Source organism: Mesoplodon densirostris, chromosome 6 (assembly GCF_025265405.1).
Source record: "Mesoplodon densirostris isolate mMesDen1 chromosome 6, mMesDen1 primary haplotype, whole genome shotgun sequence".
NCBI lineage: Eukaryota > Metazoa > Chordata > Mammalia > Artiodactyla > Ziphiidae > Mesoplodon > Mesoplodon densirostris.
The window spans coordinates 122,422,282-122,444,084 of NC_082666.1; the positions used below are offsets into that span (position 1 = coordinate 122,422,282).

General features: G+C 42.8%; 1 pseudogene; it reads left to right on the plus strand.

Moving 5' to 3' along the window:
- LOC132491707 (glycerol-3-phosphate phosphatase-like) overlaps positions 1 to 19,940 on the plus strand; it is a 33,367-nt pseudogene extending 13,427 nt beyond the window's left edge.
- Positions 19,941 to 21,803: the final 1,863 nt, after the last annotated feature.

Consider the following 21,803-nt stretch of genomic DNA (forward strand, 5'->3'; position numbering starts at 1 on the left):
TCCCCAGCCCAACGGCTATTCTCTGTTTCTCCATCTTCACATTTCCCAATCTTTACTCCTGAGTCAGCATTTTACTTCAAAAGCCAAGGACACAGGGGCTTGTACATGGTTTCAGGCACGAGGGTAAATCTCGTCCCCATTACTCTATCTTTGCCAGAAGTGGGAGAGTGCCATTCTCTTAAAGCCTAGGCCCACACACCCCCACGGACTTTCTTTTGGTGAAAACTGGTCCTACGGCTCCACCTGGATACAGTGGGGTTGGGGAGATGTGGTCTCCGGCTGAATGATTACTTCCCAGCAACAGTTCTGCAGGAGAGGGGAAGCATGCATTTTGGTGTCTCTGCCCCAGTGTCCTTATCTTGGAGATGAGCAAACGAAGGCACAGGAGAGTGAAAGAAAGCTTCAACCAAGGAAAACTGGCGTGGTGGTGGTGGTCCTGGTGGGATTTACACTTGCCCCTCCTGTGGGCTTCAGTCTCCTAAATCATGTTTCTGTTCAGGGGATTCTAAAAGCCATAAAATCAGCTGACCTCACAAACTCTCAGGGGGAGCCAGGAGGAGTTTTGATTGTGAGAACAATCCTCTCAGTATTCATAAGTGGGATTGCATGTGTGGTGAAAGAAATTTTTAAAGCAAAACGGAGTTCAATTTCTAGGGAGCCTCGCTTTGTTTTCTTTGTTCGACTGAAACCTCCAGTCAGAGAAGGGAATGTAGTGGGAATAATTAGCCGCGATGGGTGGTAGAAATCCAAAGAGAAAAATAATTCATCAACTTTAAAGCAATTCATTTAAAACTGTGAGTGTGGTTTATTTGACCTGCATTGGGGAGCAAATATTAATGAAGAAGTAAAGGCAGCTTATGGCTTTTTCAGTTCTTTCATTTCCCACTAGATGTCTTTGATAGAAACTAATTATCAATGCTCTTGATTTAATTTGGAAAAAAATTGGATGAAGGTTTTTCTTAAGTCCCATGCCAGTGTTCATAACCCAGGAGAGCTAAAATTAACCCTTGATCCTTCCTCAGTAACTGCTGTAGCTAGTGGAGTCCAAGGAGTCCCCTTTAGAAAACAAGAAAAAAGTATTATTATTATGGTGATTATTATTTTTTAAATAAAAATTTCTTGTGGGAATGCGGGAAGGCCGGAGGAAATTTTCCCAGGGCTAAAGCTGCTTTTATTAAGCTACTAAGCAGATACTACAAAACTTTCATTAATTGAAACTCAACTACATTCAACTCGCTTCCCTCCCTTTCCACCCCCCGCCCCCCACCCCCCACCGCATTCCGCTTTGGAGAAAAAAAGAGTCAAAGAAAACATGATGTTGTCATGTCAGGAGCTTATCCTAAAATCACCTTTCAATACCAAATGTAGGGTCCCTTACATATCTCAACCACATACACTTTCTACATGTTCTCGGCAGTATATATATATTTTTAGATCGAAATATAGTTGTCTTACAATGTTGTGTAAACTTCTGCTGTACAGCAAAGTGATGCAGTTATACATATCTATACATTCTTTTTTTGTATATTCTTTTCCATTATGGTTTATCACAGGATATTAAATATAGTTCCCTGTGCTACACAGGAGGACCTTGTTTCTCCATTCTCTATATAATAGCTTATATTATATATAGTATAGTCTTAATTATTGATGTTCTCTAGGGATATGCTTTCAGTTCTTTTCTCTTCTTCTGATAGGATAAGATTGGGATTAAGAGTGTGGACTCCAGGTTTGAATCCTAGGGTTATCATTATAAATTTTGTGGCACCATCTCTTAGAATGGGGAAAATATTAATACCTACTCATAGGGCAGTTTAGACGATTAACTGAGCTGATACATGGCATGTGCTAGGGTGGTGGCTGGCATGGGGACAGTGCTCAATAAATGTTTGCTATCATTATTGTCACTGTGATGATTAACCGCATCCCTAGATGGCCCTTTTCCTCCTCTATATCCATAGCTTCAATTTTCATTTATATGCTAATACTGACAGTATTCAATGAGAAAAATCTAAATGTATGTATGTATCTATCACGATGGCTCTTTGTCCTACGGTTTACCTGCCTGCTGGACTTTTCTTTCCATTGACCTTCATCCCTGAGGGACTCACAGTATCATTTCCAAGTGGTCTGCCATGTGTATAGGGTTCCACATCTTCTTCAACTCTACCACTGCAGGACAGTAGGACTTACACCCAGTATACATGTCCCTTGGTCATATGGTCTTGGTTTTGTTTGTTTTTAAAAATTTTATTGGAGTATAGTTGATTTACGATGTTGTGTTCATTTCTGCTGTACAGCAAAGTGACTCAGTTATGTGTATATATATTCTATTCCATACTCTTTTCCATTATGGTTTATCATAGGATATTGAATATAGTTCCCTGTGCTCTACATAGGACCTTGTTTATCCATTCTTTACAGAATAGTTTGCATCTGCTAATACCACATCTTCTTTATCCTTTCATCTGTCAATGGACATTTAGGTTGTTTCCATGTCTTGGTTATTGTAAATAGTGCTGCTGTGAACATAGGGGTGCATGTATCTTTTCGAATTAGCGTTTTTTTCTGGGAATATGCAGGAGTGGGATTGCTGGATCATGGCCTTTTTTTTTTGGATTTTTTTTGCGGTACGCGGGCCTCTCACTGTTGTGGCCTCTCCCGTTGTGGAGCACAGGCTCCGGACGCGCAGGCTCAGTGGCCATGGCTCACGGGCCCAGCCTCTCCGCGGCATGTGGGATCTTCCCGGACCAGGGCAGGAACCTGTGTCCCCTGCATCGGCAGGCGGACTCTCGACCACTGCGCCACCAGGGAAGCCCCATGGCCTTGTTTTTATCATCTTCCTTGAGCCTCTTGAAGCCCAGCTCTTCCCCAATCCAGTGTTCACTTTCTTTCCTACCCAGTTTAGGCTTCATGGTTTGTGGTTTCTACATTTCTCTTGCCACTTAACTTCCTTGCCCCCATTTCCTTCTTCTGTTATGTCCACTGGAAAACCCTGGATCATTTTGAGCATCTGACTTCAACTTGCCTGAACCTGAACTGCTTCATGGCTACAGAAAATAACATTATCCTAGAGGTTGGTGTACTCTGAACTGATGTTCTTCAGCCTTAACTAGGCCCTCTGATTCTCTGAATTAAGGATTTCAAAATTTTTTATTCTTCTCAGTGGCCTTCAGCCCACTACATTTCAGGCCCTCCGTTATTTCTCTGAACTCACCTCCTACTACTCTCTTGCTTGTTCACATCTGTCCAGCCACATCTGCCTGCTGGCTGAATCTCAGACCCGTCTGTGATGGTCAGTTTACATGTCAACTTGACTAAGCTATCATTCCCAGTTATCCAATCAAACACCAATCTAGGTGTTAGAGGTATTTTGTAGATGTGATTAAAGCCCATAATCAGCTGACTTTAAGTAAGGGAGATTATCTTAGATACTTAGATACTGATTCAATCAGTCAAAAGGCCTTAAGAGCAGAACCAAGGCTTGTATACTCCTGTATACTTTAAGTCGTCTCTAGATTACTTTTTTTTTTTTTTTTCTTTTTGCGGTATGCGGGCCTCTCACCGTCGTGGCCCCTCCCGTTGCGGAGCACAGGCTCCGGACGCGCAGGCCCAGCGGCCATGGCTCATGGGCCCAGCCGCTCCGCGGCATATGGGATCCTCCCAGATCGGGGCACGAACCCGTATCCCCCGCATCGGCAGGCGGACCCTCAACCACTGCGCCACCAGGGAGGCCCTAGATTACTTTTTAATACCTCATACAATGTAAATGCTATGTAAATAGTTGCTGGGCATGCAGCAAACTCAAGTTTTGCTTTTTGGAACTTTCTGGAATTTTTTTTTCTGAATATTTTCCACCTGCAGTTGGTTGAATGCATGATGTAGAACACACAGATATGGAGGGCCGACTGTATTTCTAAAGTGTATTTGATACTTTTCTTCTTTCATTAACTAAGAACACTGAATGTTATTTAACTGTTATAATGATGCCTTGATGTCTTTACTATGTGCATCAGTCACTGTTCCAGGCCCTCAGGGCCTATTGAGCTGTGAAGAGCTGTTTGCTCCAACACTAAATGGCCTCAGTCTGTTGACTTTTATTAGTTTTGTATATGCTCTTAATCATTATTCAATATCTTTTCTAGACTCAGTGTCTTTCCCTAATATCTCTTCCCTGCCACATCTTCTTCTCTTCGGATGTGTTACTCAGAATCTATTGTTGGCTGGGAATCCAGAACACCAAGGCTTCAGTGTTGGTAAATTTCTGAGTGAGGACATTCTCTTGTCCATGAGAACTATGACTTTCTAGCATAGATGTATTTCTCACCTATTTGGCATCATGTCTCAGATTCCTGTAGGCTGTTACCATATTATCTATGTGCTGATTCTTAGACATTCTCATTGAAAATCACAGTCATATCTATTTGAAAAAAATCTTTTCCCATTTTTTTTCTTGTGCTAAAATACACTTAACATAAAATTTACTATGGTAACCATTTTAAAGTGTACAGTTCAGTGTTATTAAATACACTCACATTCTTGTACAGCTGTCATCCCCATCCATCTGCAGAACTCTTCATCTTCTCAATCTGAAACTCTATACCCATTAAACAATAACTCCCCATGACTCCGTACCCCCTGGCAATCACTACCATTCTTCTCTGTCCCTCCCTCCTCCTTCCTCCCTCCTCCTCCCTTGCTCCTTTCTTTCTTTCCTTCTTTCCTTCTCTTTCTTTCTTTCTTTCTTTCCTTCTTTCCTTTCTTCCTTCCTTCCTTTCTTTCTCTCTCTTTCTTTCTTTCTTCCTTTCTCTCCAATTAGATTTGAAAAGATTATCTTATTGTCACCTAGTTTCTCTTCCCATCCACATGTTTTAGATTCCATCTACAGCATGCTCTGATACTAGTCAATTATTCAATATTCTTTATCTTGTCTTGTTTCATTATCTGTTAAAGGAAGTATCTTCCAGCATTGACATCGTAAGTTTTCAGGAAATAGAGATGATAACAATAACACTTAAAATAATTATACCTTCCCTGTCTGAAGGCAATTGAGCCAGATCTTCCTCTTCCATGTGAAAGATGTGTGGATTTGGACAGAGACTGGTAGTGATGCAGACACGCATCTGGGAAGGGTGGTCCAGAGGCATGGGAGAGAGTTGGGGAGTCACCTTGAGGCTGTTTAGCTGGAGAAACAGGTCCAGGATGGAAAGAGTCCCAGAAATGCAATGGCCATGGGTTGACACAGGAAAATGGATGAGCCTAGTCAGCTTCTTCTACATTATCACTCCCTCCTTTCTCTGTTCCCTTCCTTATCATGGTATGAGAAGGAGCCAATCAGGTCATTGTGTGGGTTTCAATGACTGAGTAAGCAAGGCCCCCTCCATCAGGCTTGGCCACAGTGTCCTGGAATGGTTCCCATCTGTGACAAGGAAGGCTTGGGAGGGAAACTGACCTGCTGTCCAGAGTCTGATAACAAGATGGGATTGAAGTCATATTTCAAAGGACCCAAGGGAGCTAGGGTGGGGGCAAGGATTGTCACAAATGGCGAGGAGAACTTTGGAGACCAGATATTTACCAGCTGTATCCTCAAAGAAGGATTAATCTTGGTCTTCCCCAATTTCCCTCTGCCTGGCCTTGCAAACTTAAAAAGAGAGGCCATATATCTTCTCTATAATATATTCTTAGAATAGTAGACAAGGAAAATTGGGAAAAAATAGCCCAAGTTAAAATCAGATATATAGTTATAAAATCATAGACCTAGGGTGTAAGGGGCTTTGAATATTTTCTAGTTAACTACATATGAGATCATGCATTTTGACTGCAACATTACAGATAACATACTGTCTCTTTTTGAGCACTTCTAGCAACAGGGAACTCAAAACTTCCTAAAATAGCCTGGGCCAGTCTTGGACAGTTCTGGTTGTTAGAGATTGTTGTAAGAAATCTGATTTTCTGTAGTTTTTACCTATCATGCTTGCTTTGTCTGGTAGAATAACTCCAATCCTTCTTCACTTGCCAGACCCAAAACTTGGCTTCTATTATGGTCTTTTCAAAGTTAACATCCAAAGTTTCCAACTTTTGGCTTATTTAGTCAGTTTCAAGCCTCTTAACTCTGCTAGATATTCTTCTCCAAGGAAGTTTCCATTTGTTAATGTTTCTCCATGTGGTACCCATCATGGTCTAATTAGCACAAGGGGAAGAAAGATGTTCACTTCTCTTATGATGGACTCATTATCTCTGATAGCAGAGCTTGGAATCACACTGGCTTTTGGGTTCATCATCAACTGAGCACAAGCTACTGTGCCCCTTGTAAAACTGGTTTTTGAACACAACCAACTTCAATTGTCCATCATATGTCACAGTGGCTGTAGTCCCAAAGTGTTAAGGGGCAAAGCAGGGTTGGCTGGAGCTTTTACTGACATCAGAGATCAAGCAGAGCCTTCTGGACACAGGATAGTGCAGCTTTGCACAACAAGCCCAGGATGGTCACTCTCTGGACAGAAGCCCCATCACAAGGCAAATTGCAGGACTTGGCTTTGCAAGTTCCTCACCAGGAAGAGAAATCAAGCACCGGGAGCCATAACTGTCCGTTGAAACTTGGAAATTTCTTCCTGGAGAGCAAGGCACCAAGACAACGGACTGAGGAGTCATTCCAGGGGTCAGTCCTATCAAGAGCCAAGGGATGAGATAAGAGATGTTGTGCCTGTTATACTGACCACAAAACAAAACAGACCAAAAGACTGGAAGGCAAATTGTTTCCGGTGGTCTGATCATGGAAGATGGTGGAAGCTGAGTTATTAATCACTCAGGCAAGGTTTTCATGGCTTCACCTCTTCTGGTCTTTCAAGAAGCCAGAGGGGGTGTTTGTCAGTGAACTAGGGTGGGTCCTCACAGTGGAAATTGATTAAAGTTGGCCCATTGTCTGTCTCAGACCGAGAAGATTTGGGGCCTGAAATCTGTTCTCTCTCCCTCTTAGTTTCCTGTCATCTGCTGATTTAATAAACATGCCATCACTGTCCTCATCTAAGTCATGCAAATGTTTAGCAGAGCAGGCCAAGGACAAATAGTTCTGTGGCACAATATAAAGTCCTCCCTTCAGGTGACAACCATCTATTAAACACAACTCTGTGAGGATAACCATCCAAGTGCTTATTAATCTATCTAACAATTCCAATATTTAGCTTACATTTATTTCTCCATCTTGTCCATAAGGTTCTAACGAGAGACACTGTCACATGCCTTGCTGAAGTGTGATTTATATGTCTTGCAATTCTCTGTGCCAAAAGCAGAATGAAGGTTAGACTGGCATGATTTATTCTGAGTGAACCTGTACTGACTCTTGGTGGTCACTGCTGTCCTTTCAAAGTATGTCCACAAAGCATTTCTGTTAAAGCCCACTTTGAAATTGCTCTCAAGATGGTCATCAAGTCTATTTGGTCTTTAGTTTATAGAACGTTTTTTCTTCCCTTTCTTGAAAACTGGGAAAACATTCAATCCTCTCCAGCCTACCAAGACTTCTCTCATTCTTCGTAGTTGTTCAGAAAGTATCCATAGCATTTCAGCTTTCATTATTTCTACAAGACTCTGGTAGTATAATCTGTGCAGATCTGGAGACCTGAACTTTCTGAGAGCAACGGGGTGTATTATAACCAACCCTGGTTTCCCTCTTGAAATGTTTGCATTACCTCTTCTAATATGAAGATCAATCTTCTTGAGATAAGCTAGGAGGAAAAAAATAAACTGGACCCAAGTAGTTCTATTTCTATCCATGATCAATTAATAGCAACCTCTGTCCCAAGCATGAAGACTTACTTATCTTTCTTTTTCTTGATATACTCTTTAAAAGGCTTTTTTGTTGTTGTTATCATTGGCACTTAACAGAGCTAAACCCAGAAATGTGCTTATACAGTATTTATAGGTGTCTGATATCATGCTTTCTTTTTTTTTTCATAATGGTTGAAATTCCAGAGCCACCCAATCATCATGAGACCTAGCTCTATTTAGCTCCTGATTTTGGAGGTCTGAAAGATCCTAACCCCTGTGTAGAACAAGTACAGTTTTCTTACAGTTACTGCCATCATTTGCTTAAGCTAATGTGGGTGAGTCCCCTTTCTTTATAATAACCAAACAAGCCTAACCAGAACCATTCATCCATCCAATGAAGTTCTGGAGAGCTACTATGTACCAGGGACACCTGAAACTGTCCAAGAGTAAGAGCCCTCTCTTCTCCTTGTTTTGGCATTTTTCCTCTTAACAATCCCATGATTCAGGATTTGATTACCCTTAATCTCATCATCTTATACAATATTACCTGACTTCCATTTTACAGTTTGCTGTATCCTGTCTAGGAGACCTATGTCCTTTCATATGTGTCTAATATTGTATTTCTGAGCTGCCCTGTGTGGTCACCACTAGTCACATGTGGCTATCTAAATTTAAATACTTAAAGTAGAACAAAATTTAAAATCTAGTTCCTCAGTCACACTCGTGACATTTCCAGTGCTCAATAACCCTGTGGCTAGTGGCTTCCATATCAGACAATGCAGATACAGAATATTTCCCTGATCATAAAAGTTCTCTTGGACAATCCTGGTCTAGCTATTCCTCAAGCCCTTTGAAGTTCTTCTCAAGCAGCAAGGCTGGATGCATTCGACAGAGTTGGCACGTACTGACGGTCCTTGTCCGGAGGGCTTTATGGCAGTGGACTCCTACGGCTGCCCCTTTAACGTAGTCTAGGTGCTTGGTTTAGACACTCCTGCAAAGGCAAGTGATTACAATGCACATCAGTTCCTTTGCTCTTCAAGGAACCACAGTTTGCAAATGAATGGGAGTGAGTATTTCCCAGATCCCATTGAGGGTCATTGTAATGATCATGCTCCGCAAAATGCTGGCACTTGCAGACACTCAAAAGGTTTGCTTGAATGAGGAAATGAACGAAGAGTGGTCTCTTTAGTCCCTGAAACCTGTTCTTGAAAAGTCAAAGAAAGGTACCATGGCGTCAGGAAGGAAGGAAAGAAAGAAAAGAAAGAGAGGGAGAGAGAAAGAAAGAAGAGATGAAAGAAAGAAAAAGAAAGGAAGAAAGATTCCACAGGTACCTACCGAATCTCTCTCCTCCATCTTTATTTCTCTGCTTCCGGGTCAGAGAGAGACTTAGAGGTGGGCTGGAATGCAGGTGCCAGAGGAAGGAAGTAGGGAGGGAAGGAAGGAAGTAAAAAAAAAGGAGCATCACATAAGAGGGAGAGAGTCCAGCATTTTAAAATGCGAAAGGATCTAGGGTCCATTTAGCCTAGCTCCTCATGTCACCAATGAAATATGGACATTTCATTTGGCATTTAATACAAATCTGCTGAAAAAAAAATGAAGCAATTGAGGTCAAAAGACATAGGTTAAGCGAAGTGTCTAGAGTTACAAAGCTAGTGAGTGTCGGAGCAGGGGCTAGAAGCCAGCCCACCTATCCCATGATTTCCCACCACAGGCTCGGACCACCCCTCCCGCAGCCCCAGGGAGAAGAGCAAGGAGGGGAACGCGGGGTGGGAAGCAAGCCAGGGGGAAGGAGAGAAAGTAAATTAGTGTATTAGCTGTCAGCCTCCCTTGTGATTTTTTCTTTAAGCAGAAAAATGTTTCCTGGCCACGTCACCTACTCAGTCTGAACCTCGTGGTTTCCCTATCCCCAGGGCGAGCTCTAATCAGCAGGGACCTTGCCTAGACTGTATGAATGCCACAACTAGCTGGTGACCCCGAGCGAGGTACTGGTTGACTAACTTACTCAGCTTGCACTTAGTTTAGTGAATCGCTTGTCCCTCATAATCTTGGTCCAGATCCAAACTCATTTCTGAAGCAGCTTGGTGTTCCTAAAATTTCACCTACACTAGAGCAGAAACACACTTTGAAACAGAATTCGATGAGGAGTTTAAACAGAATATTCGAGTGACTTTATCAAAGCACCTCCCCTGTTGATCCTAGATAATTAAGACCTGGAGCAGGTTTTTGAAAATGTTTCACATTCCCTTTACTTCTCATCTCTAGAAAACTCTCCAGGTCAAGAACTTTGGCATCTTGAGTATAGAGTTGGAGGTCATACAGATCTGATTTCAAGTGAAAGCTGTCACACAGTTGTTACCACGCGGAGGGAACTTATTCTCTCAGTTCCAACTTAGATCGTAATAGGAGCATATGAGCACTGGGAAGAAGGTCCTTATCATTCTGTGGGACCACACTGCCTGGGAAACATCACGCGGTCAACACATGTTGATTACATGTTGATTACATGTGTGGCTCTGAGTGACAAGACCCAGGTTTGAACCCTGGCACGCTTGCTTTGCAGTAGTAGGACCTTGAGGCAAGTCCCTTGATTTCTTTCTATCTTAGTTTTCTTGTCTGTGTCATAGGGGTCTCATTGTGTCCCCAGAGAAATGAGGACAAATTGAGGTCATGTGTGTAGAAGGCTTAGCACAGAAACCTGGCACTTGATCAACATTAGCTATCATTATTATTTCCTACTGTCGTACAATCTCTTTATGTACATTTCATTGTCCTTGGGGGCACCAAGCAAGCTGGTTGCAAGTTCTCAGTCAGAAACATCTGCCGAGTGGCAGAATTCACACCACACTTGCGATAAATGTCCTAACTCCTCCACAGTTTCAGCTGGGCCAAGTGAGGTGAGCGTTGGGTTTTATGGGCCTGACGAAGACGTTTGAAATATTGTAGGCGACTGTCAAAGAATACTTAGACCCACTCCAAAAGAGGGCCGTTCTTAATTTTCATCTTTCCTGCAAGTCAGAAAGATATATACTCTCCAAATAATGGCAGTTTCCTCGTCCTGAAGTTATGGCAGCTTGGTGATACAATAAACAGCACCCTGTCATAAGGACCGCATAAAACATGGTCTGACATTTCTTTAAAAGTAGAAAGAAACATGACTGCAGCAGATGACCTTTCCTCCGAGGGCACAGCTGTTTTGTGTGGTTAGAGGGACCCGTGGTTTCATACTTAGGGGCTACGATATATGACTGGCTTTTCACAAAGTGTTTCCATGAGAAATTACAGTACGTTCTAAAGGAGAGTGCCAGTTCTGCTGCATTCACATTAGGTAGGAGGCCTTTTTCCTCCTCTCTTGATGTTTTCCAAATGATACTGTGCTGAATACTTGTGATTAGAAACTTCTTTAGTGTTTGAAGCATTAGGTGGTATCAAGATTACTGAGGCATCTTCTATTTCCTGGGAAATTTAACTGATGGGCCTTTTGTGGGGTTGGTGGGTCGGCATCTTTGAGGACTCAGCATTTATGAGAAGTCACTCCAAACACAGGGCTTCCGTGGGTGAGCGCCGAGCATCTCTGGGAAAATTTTCAATAGTCACCTTGTTAACGGATAGTAGGTAATTTCCATTTTCTCGAAAAATGTTTGTTCCTCCTATAAAATGTTATTTGTGTAATGCCTTAAAATGGTGATGAACAAGTAAAACAATGGGTCTAAAGTTTCTAATTGTATATGTGTTATGTTGGCGAGACTGGATGTTTTCCTTCCTTGCTTATTTTCCAAATTATCTTTAACATGTTTTACTTACTTCCTAATGAAATTAAAAAGAAAGCTTATATCTTCATTTAGTTTTCGACTGAGTTTCCCCTAGGCATCCATGGTTACTGCAAACAATCCCATTAAAGCGCCGGACACACTGCCACCTCCCCAAACTCTATTCTCTAAATTAGAATAGTGAGTCCTTGGAGAGGGGAGTTCGGTGGCCTTTCTGCAGGATGGGGGTGGGGGGGTGGATTAGATGCCAATTACTGACAGCCGTGGTGCCAATAGAAAAATGTGCTCCAATTGCTTGTCTCCAAAACCCTGCTACTGACCTGCCAACAGCAGGGCATTGAGTGCACGTCCCAGTATGATGGGAGATTTGTTCTGATTTATCTCTGCTCTCTCACCTTGTCCCCTGTGTGTCCAAACCTGGGACTATGCAAAAGTGGCTGGCTTGGTTTAGAAGTACAAGCTGAGACGCTGAAACAGTTGACTTATTGGTAATTAGACCACACTGGTATTGAACCCGTGACCTCAGCCTCATTAGAGCCGCATTCGGGCCAACTGAATTGACCAGAAACAGATTCAAAACAGTGAGTGATAGAGGTCTTTGGTGCAGGGTCAAAGGCCTATTTACACTACCCAGTATCATAAGTGGCTTCTTACTCTAGCATGTTAAAGGAGCAGCGGCTGAGAAGAATGGCCATGTGGATGGGTCACAGCTCTCCGCTTCATATATGTGGATTGTAAAGCACAGCTACTCTGGCCAACTCCTACCTGACTTTAACTGGATCTCCATGTAATTCAAGGGTTAATAAAGGGAGCAACAAGTGTTTTAACATGACTTTTTTTTTTCTCTTTCACTTGCTAATGGCTAATAGTAACAAAAACACTAGGAGTAAAGCCCATTACTTTAGGAATGATTTGCTTTGAATGACACTCTTTGATTTAAAGCTATCCATGGCTAATCATTATTTTCACTCTTTGCTTTTCAAGGAAGTCTAAAAACAGATGCCTAGTGTTCATTTTGTGTAGAAAAGGAATCAGTTTCTCAGTGGTAGAGCGGGATACATGGAAAAGGCAGGTCACAAAATGAGGAGAGTCACTCTGTGCTAAATCAATGAAATGGAACCAAAATCGACTCAAAATAACAGAATTTTTTTTTTATGTGATAAGACTGGCATTTCAACTCAGTGAGAAGAGAAAGGATTACCTAATAATGGCTAGCCATTTAATAAAGGTAGATTTCTCCTTCAGACCACACCCAAAGTAAAGACGTTCCTGTGAAAACAAAACTTTATAGTTCTAAAAGATAATGAAGTAATTTAAAAATAACAATCTTGGAAAGCTTTTCTAACAATGCATGAAAATATAAAAACTATAAAGAAAAATATGAAATAATTTGACTCCATAAAAATTTATCATGAAAACTTAGGTATACCAAATACTAAATGTATTAAAAGGCAAACTGGGAGACATTATTTTTGGTCCTTATGGAAGAGTTAATCACAAGATATTTATGGTGCTTATGGAATACTTAATAATAAAGCATTTAGAAATTGACAAGAAAAAGAGGAATAAATTCAAAGACACAGAAGAAATGAACATCACTTTACATAAGAAGGAGCGTAAATGGCCAGTAAACCCATGAAAAATTTATTTAGCCTCCCTGGTAAATGTCAAGAATTGCACATTTTAAACAAATGAAAGTTAATTTTTCTTCCAAAAAATCAGCAAAGATAAAAGTAAAAATGCTGGCAGTGCTGCAGGGAAATTAGTACTTTTTTATACTACTTGTGGCCGTTAAAGTGCTCTAACTTACTTAGAGGGACATTTGGTACAACAGAAGCAAACCTTTAAAATTTGACAGGCACTATGACTCCAAAATTCTACTTGTAAGAACCAATCCAAAAGAAATAATCATGGTTACATGCAAAGATTTTGCTACTAGAATGTTGATCAAAGCATTTTTATGATAACTAAAAATTGGAAACAGCTTAAATCTCCAACAACAGGGAATCCATTAAATATATCATGGTGTGTGGTGTATGATGGAACTTTATGTAACCTTAACATGTTGTAGAAGAAAATTACATTTCATGTCATGGAATAAAATTCACTATTATCTTGTTCAGAAAAAATGTAAAAGTTGTAATATTATAAATTATATGTTATATATGCATAGGGAAAGATGGTAGAATAATATATATCATACATGTCAAAATGTTAAAATACTTTTCTTTAGGCATGGGAATTATGGATGATTTTTAAATGTCTCTTTTTATCAGATTTTTTTCTTCTAGAGTGAATATGTGTTACTTGGAGAACAAAAGATAAAGTACATATATTTTTTCCAATATCATAGATAGCACAGTTTCATCGTGGAGATTAAGTGGGATAATACATAAGAAAGTCCCTAACACAGGATTAGAAAGATGAGGGGGCCTTGGTACCTAGGATGTGAATTTGAATCTAAAAAATTACCACATGGTCTGGAAACTTGTAGCACTCTGGATTAAAGAAGATAGACTCACCTAGTTGGTGGATTGTCTGAGTCCCAACTCACCCTCTCTTTCTTTTGTTTTGTAGTTTGACTTTCGATTTTAATGGCTCATACATCTCTCCATAATATGTCAGGCAAGGTATGGTCAACTAATCTATGATAAAGGAGGCAAGGATATACAATGGAGAAAAGACAGTCTCTTCAAAAGTGGTGCTGGGAAAACTGGACAGCTACATGTAAAAGAATGAAATTAGAACACTCCCTAACACCGTACACAAAAATAAACTCAAAATGGATTAGAGACCTAAATGTAAGGCCAGACACTATAAAACTCTTAGAGGAAAACATAGGAAGAACACTCTTTTTTTTTTTTTTTTTTTTTTTTGTGGTACGCGGGCCTCTCACTGTTGTGGCCCCTCCCATTGCGGAGCACAGGCTCCGGACGCGCAGGCTCAGCGGCCATGGCTCATGGGCCCAGCCGCTCCGCGGCATATGGGATCCTCCCAGACCGGGGCACGAACCCGTATCCCCTGCATCGGCAGGCGGACTCTCAACCACTGCGCCACCAGGGAGGCCCAAGAACACTCTTTGACATAAATCACAGCAAGATCTTTTTTGATCCACCTCCTAGAGTAATGGAAATAAAAACAAAAATAAACAAATGGGACCTAATGAAACTTAAAAGGTTTTGCACAGCAAAGGAAACTGTAAACAAGATGAAAAGACAGCTCTCAGAATGGGAGAAAATATTTGCAAATGAATCATCGGACAAAGGATTAATCTCCAAAATATACAAACCGCTCATGCAGCTCGATATCAAAAAAACAAACAACCCAATCAAAAAATGGGCAGAAAAACTAAATAGACATTTTTCCAAGACATACAGATGGCCAAGAGGCACATGAAAAGCTGCTCAACATCATTAGTTATTAGAGAAATGCAAATCAAAACTACAATGAGGTATCACCTCACATGGGTTAGAATGGGCATCATCAGAAAATCAACAAACAATAAATGCTGGCGAGGGTGTGGAGAAAAGGGAACCCTCTTGCACTGTTGGTGGAATGTAAATTCATACAGTCACTATGGAGAACAGTATGGAGGTTCCTTAAAAAACTAAAAATAGAGTTACCATATGATCCAGCAATCCCACTACTGGGCATATGCCCTGAGAAAACCATAATTCAAAAAGACACACGTACCCCAATGTTCACTGCAGCACTATTTACATAGCTAGGTCGTGGAAGCAACCTAAACGCCCATCGACAGACGGATGGATAAAGAAGATGTGGTACATATATACAATGGAATATTACTCAGCCATAAAAAGGAACGAAATTGGGTCATTTGTAGAGACGTGGATGGACCTAAAAACTGTCATACAGAGTGAAGTAAGTCAGAAAGAGAAAAACAAATATCGTATACTAATGTGTATATGTGGAACCTAGAAAAATGGTACAGGTGAACTGGTTTGCAAGGCAGAAATAGAGTCACAGATGTAAAGAACAAACGTATGGACACCAAAGGGGGAAAGCGGGGGTGGGGAATGGTGGGATGAATTGAGAGATTGGGATTGACATATATACACTAATATGTATAAAATAGATAACTAATAAGAACCTGCTGTATAAAGTAAATTAAAAAAAAAAAAAGATGTCAGGCAAGGAACAGAGAGAAAACTTCCGGCCTGTCATTTTCAGATGATCCTGATCACATTCATCTTCTTCACTATACTGTGAAGCGCACTACAGTGTGACTCCCCCTCTATGAGGCAAGCTGGGGGGCGAGCCTTCCTTCTCAAGATTCCTGGATTCAACAGCAACCGCTGTATGTTCTATTATGTGACACAGAAGTAGAAATTATGCACATGCAACCAAAACATCAAAGTGAAGCACAAGGATTGGTTCTGGAACCCCAGGATGTTTTGGATGACAGGAATAAGTGCTTGGGCTCTGGGGGGCTCTGGCTGGAGGATAGCTTTGGAGTTAGTTGTCTTGGAGGCTGGTTACCTGTCAGCATCCTGGATTCACGTCTGGGGCCATGGGAAAAGAAAAGAATGGGAATGGAAAAGGGAGCTTTGTACAACACATCCTTTTAAGATTTGGGGTATAACACACCATTTCTTTGGGAACATTGTGGTATACCTTGTCACTAAGGGGTGTGTGTGTGTGTGTGTGTGTGTTTCTGCGTGCTCACAGGGTGCAATGCTTGTGGTTGGTGGTTCTTATAGGTGGGCATTAAGAATTAGAAGAGAATTTTTCCTTATGTCAGTGCAATATGGTGTTGGTGCATTGCTGGTGTCTGAAGGACACAATGGCAGTCCTTTTTTGGTGACAGTAAAGGGGCAGAGAAAGAGAGGATGGTAAAAAGAGTATGGAAGTGGAGACCATACTGTGATTGTCAGGGCTTTTTTTGTGTGTGCATCGTAAACTCCCCACCTAACCCCGAGGTTGCAAGACGTAATTTGGGGAAACTTGTTAGGGGGGCTGGCTATTCCATGACAGCAAGCAGGGTGGAAAAACTCAGCAAAATATGGATTGCTACCATAAATGTAACTTCCCTTTAAACCCAGAGCTTAATTGCCCTGGGAATACATGTGTTACATAGACAAGTGTTCTTTCTATGATTAATTCAGCTGGCTAGAGTTTGGTACTAATGAGACCAAGGCCAAGGCTATTGGCTCTATCCTCAAAGGAGCTGTTAGCATCTCATGGCTCCAGAACCGAGGTGACACCCTTCACCCTTGCACACAGGGTGTGGGTGAGAGAGTATGATGCCTGACTCCACTTTCAAAGCTTTTCCAACACCCCTGCTTTCCGCTCTAACACAGTGCTTCTGCTCTGAGTGCACTGGCAGTTGGAATTTTGTAAGATGACAATCTAATCAATGACATTGTCTCCAGAGCCTCACTGCACTTAAAAAGTAGAGGCTGCCTGCATTAGAGACAGCATAGGCTGCTCTGTTAGTCCTTTCAATGGGTACAGGTTGTGCCACCAACTGATTTTCACAGACAAATACAGCTTGAAAGAAAGCATGCCCAGGATACCCTGTTGCCTAAGAGTCTGACTAGGATCTTGCAAAAAACAAGCCTCCATTCTTTCTCCACTTTCTAAGGAGTAGTTGGCAATCTCCAGCATGTACATTTGGAAAGGAATCGAGTTGGATGTTCTACCTGCATCCCCTGGATTCTCTGCGTTGAAGAGTCCCATCACCTTAGCCCAAAGCCTTTTGTTCTGTGCCCCGTCGTGTAGGGGTTGTTTTCATTACCTCCACACCGTCCCTGTATTTATCAGGATTGTTCGAGTTGCAAGTAATTGAAACTCAACTCAAAGCCGCTCTTTTCGTGCATTCACATACCTGGGAAGGGTGCTAGGTTTGCTCGCAGAATCTAAAGAATAGCTGCAGGGATCAGAGTCTGAGAAACTGGAACGGGAACATGGCCCTCCCAGCGACCTCGCCCTCTCTCCCTTCCCCCTTTCCTTGTCTTGGCTTCATCCTGCAGAAAGCTTTTCTCCACGTGGTGGCCAGAATTCCCCAACGCACATCCTCCTAGCTTAGGAAAAACCGAGGACCACTACCTTCTCCAGAATCTTTACGATAATCGAAGAGAAGGGCTCTCCTAGGTCTCAAGGATTGCTTTCTGAGGATTAAAGCACTGGCATTGGCCAGGTCTAGGTCACGTGTCCACTCCTGCAGCCGGTGTGTCAGGGAAGCAGGAAGCAGAGGCCGGCGGCGCTGCGTGGTGCTGAGCGCCCAGCTGGCTCAGGCGTCGCTGGCTGACGTGGAACGGCGACGGAGCGCTCGGGCGCAGCGAGAGTGCGGAGTCCTTCGCGCCGAGCCTCCTGACGGCGCTGCAGGCGGGCGAGCGTCTTGGCTTCCTCACCAACAACAGCAGTGAGACCCGCGAGGCCTGTGCCGCGGAGCTGCGGCGCCTGGGCTTTGGCCGCCCTGCGGGCCTGACAGCAGCCGCAAGGTCTGAGTCAGCCCGGCCTACTGCACCGCGCTCCACCTGCTAGAGCGCCGGGCCGAAGGCCTACATGCTGGGCAGCGCGACCCTGGGCTCGGAGCTGGAGGCCGAGGGCGTGGGGCCCGAGCCGCTGCAGGGTGAACCGCCCCGGTGCCTGGCTGTACGCGCCGCCCGAGCCCAAGGTGTGTGCCGTTGAGATGGGCTTCGACCAGCCCTTCAGCTCCATGAAGCTCCCCAAGGCCGTTCACTTCCTGCAGCAGCCCGGCCGCCTGCTCGTGAGCACCGACCTGGACCACCGGCTCCCACTTGAGAACGGCCGCTTCCTCGCGGGTACCGGCTGGGCTGTCTCGTCTGAGCCGTGGAGACGCCGCCCAGCACCAAGCCCGGCGCTTCAACCGCCACTGCGGGTCCCAGGAGTATGGCATCCACCAGGAGCGCACCGTCATGGTAGGTGGTCGCCTGGACACAGGCATCCTCCTGGGCGTCACTTGTGGTCTGAAGACGATCCTGACCCTCATCGGGATGTCTCCACTCTAGGGGATGTGAATGATAAAAGATTTGAAAAAAAAACGGCATGGGAAACGTGCTAAGAATAATAGTTACTGCAGTTCTCCTTAACCTTCCCTAAAGCTTAATTGGTTTGCTTAGAGCCCAACGTAACAGTGGGCTCTTCTGAAGAAGCCCAGAGTAATACAAATGCACGTCAGAGAAAAGAAGTCTCTTCCTGATCATTTGGAATTTCATTTTTATATTGTCATAAGAATATCATTTAGGTTCTTCTTTAATAGATAAGAAAACGGATTCACAGATAATTGAAGTGAATTGCCCAAGACAGATTGCCCAATTGGTGAATAACTGGGCAAAAAGCTCAAATCTCGAATCCCCAGGTTTACTGTTTTTTCCTGTGTTAACCTACCTTCGACAGATTTGTTATCAAACTCATCAATGGCTTTGATGGTGGGAAGTTCAAGCCATGAATGAAGGTCTTAAAATCCCATTGCTAGGGTAGCCTCTTCTCTTGCCTCCAGGTCAGTAGGCATATCTGCTCTTAGGGGTTAATGGAATAGGTGGGTCCAGTCAGCTGCAGACCTGGGACTCAAAGAATAAATCCAGGCCTCCTTGTCTTGGTCATGTGGGCTTTCTGGAGCCTGTGACACAGCATCTGATCAGAAGGAAAGGAAGAGAGAGATCAAAATTCAAATCCGGTCTGGGATTCCACTTCTACTCAAGACGTAGGAAACCACAAGAGAACACTGCTTCTGCCCTAACAATGAGAAAAAGCTGGGTAACCGCTAAAATCATAACTTTTTTTTCAGCCCATGAGAAGGCTGAGGTCACAAGGCAACCCCAGCGGAATTCCAGGGTAGGAAGGGTAGTAAGGCACTTCCAGGAGACGGGCACAGAGGAACTGCTGTGCTTTTCGCAGAGCAGGGGAAGAAGAGGTAATGGCCAGAGGCAACTGCCATTTTAGCAAAGTTTTAGAGGCCAAGTGTGGGCTGATGTTAATTGTTAGTTACTTGGCCATTGACAGTGTGTTGGGCCCTGAGCAGAGGAGGGGCTGTTCCGAAGTGGTCAGCCTGATCTTGGCTCTCTTTCTTCTGGAGTACTGGAAGATGGGTGTATTGGTTATCTATTGCTGTGTAACACATTATCCCTTTAAGCAGCTTAAAACATCAAACATTTATCATCTCGAAGTTTCTGTGAGTCAGGAATCCTGGCGCAGCTTAGCTGGGGACCTCTGACTCGGGGTGTCTCAGAAGGCTGCAGTGAAGCTGTTGGTCACGGCTGTGGTTATCAAGGCTTGCCTGGGGAAGGGTCGGCGTCCAAGCTCATGTCCGTGGCTGTTGGCAGGGCTCGGGTCCCCACTGGCTGCTGCCAGAGGCACAAGTTCCCTGTCCCATGGTCTCTATTCTGCAATTCTCAACATGGCAGCTCACCTCCCTCAGAATGAGTGGGTAAACGAGAGAGCCAGAGAGGATGCCACAGGCTTTTTTGTCACCTCATCTCAGAAGTGACATCCCATCATTTCTGCTGTATTCCGTTCATGAGGAGTGAGTCACTAGGGCCATTAAAACTCAAGGGGAGGAAACTGCACAAGGACGTGAATACCAGGAGGCGGGGATCATTGGTGGCTGTCTTAGTGGCTGCCTATCACACAGGGGAAGACTCTATTTAGGGACCCAAAGTTAACTATTATACCCATAGGGTAGGAGGTAGTAAGTAGGTGTGAGGGGTGTTATGTGCCAAGTTTTGCAAGTCCTGGAGCCTTGACAAGAAAGTTGGGTCCGGCAGGCAACAAGGATTTGAGACTCAGTTGAGTTAGGGTGGAAGGGCACCCAGTCTTAAGAATGATCAAAGAAGGAAGAAAACAAACACACGTGCCCAGTGTTTTTGTTGTGTCATTAAATTCTTGAAACAGCCGTGCAAAAGGTATTAGCCCCATTTTACAGATGAAGAAATTAAGGCCCAGAGACGTTAGCTCTCTTTCTCATGATTACACACATATTGTGGTGATGGTTGCACAACTCTGTAAATATACTAAACGGTCATTGAATTGTGTACTTAAAATAGATACATTCTAGGATATGTAAATTATATTTCTATAAGTTTTTTTTTTTTTTAAAGACCACACAGGTATTATGTGGTAGAATGGGAAATTTCAGATTGTTTTAGACTCTGTATTAGTTTGCTAGGGCTGCCATAACAAAATACCACAGACTGGGTATTAAACAATAGGTGTTTATCTTCTCGCGGATGTGGAGGTTAGAAGTCTGAGATCAAGGTGTTGGCAGGTTTGGTTTCTTCTGAGGCCTCTCTCCTTGGCTTGTAGATGGCTGCCTTCTCCTGCGGCTGTTTTAACACCGACTCTCCTCTATTCATACACATCCCTGGTGTCTCCTTGTGTGTCCAAATCCCCTCTTCTTAGAGAGTCACAGGTCCGATTGAATTAAGACCCACCTTAATCATCTCATTTTAATTTAATCACTTCTTTAGAGACTTTATCTCCAAATATGGTTATAGACTAAGCTACTGGGTATTATGACTTCAACATGTGAATTTGGGGGAATATAATTCAGCTCATAACAGACTCCAAAGCTTATGTTCTTTTGTATACACTTTTCAGACAATAGAAGTCTACTGTTGTATTTGTTAATGAAATCTGCTGATAAATGTTATCCTGGCTTTATTAATATAATATTTGTTTTATTCGAGTAGAACAGTAATGGGAAAATTCTAATTCATACAGATAAGTATTTGCAAATGGTAACAGTTTTAAATGAACTCATACAGCAGTCTCTAGATACTCTTCAAACAAATTGATTCAAAGCCCAAAAGAGGAATAGTTGGATTCTTAAAAAAAAAAAAAAAAAAGTTGAATGACTACCAATATTTAACATCTGTTAATATCATTTATCACAAAGAGATGTTAAATAAAAAGCATCCAAAATGTAGAATAAATGCTGAGACTGTTTGTAATGTGCTGTTATCACATGTCTTGTCATCTCTTTACTGGTTACTCTACAACTTATCACACACTGGGAGAGCTCATCCTCCCAGCAGATGTGCGTGAGCCTGGGCCGACTTGGCCTGAGCCGGCCAACGCATGCAAAAGGAACATTAGTGCACAGCCGTACATGAGGAGATGCGCGTGGGCCTAGGTTTTGTAAAAAGTCCAGACACACAGGTTAACTTATTGGTGTCCTGATGTGTTAACATTTAATATTGAGGCATTTGACAGTGTATTTTACTGTTTTTTTAGGTAAAGGTAATTTTTAAAGATACTTGAATCAAACATTTGTGGGACCCCAGTGAA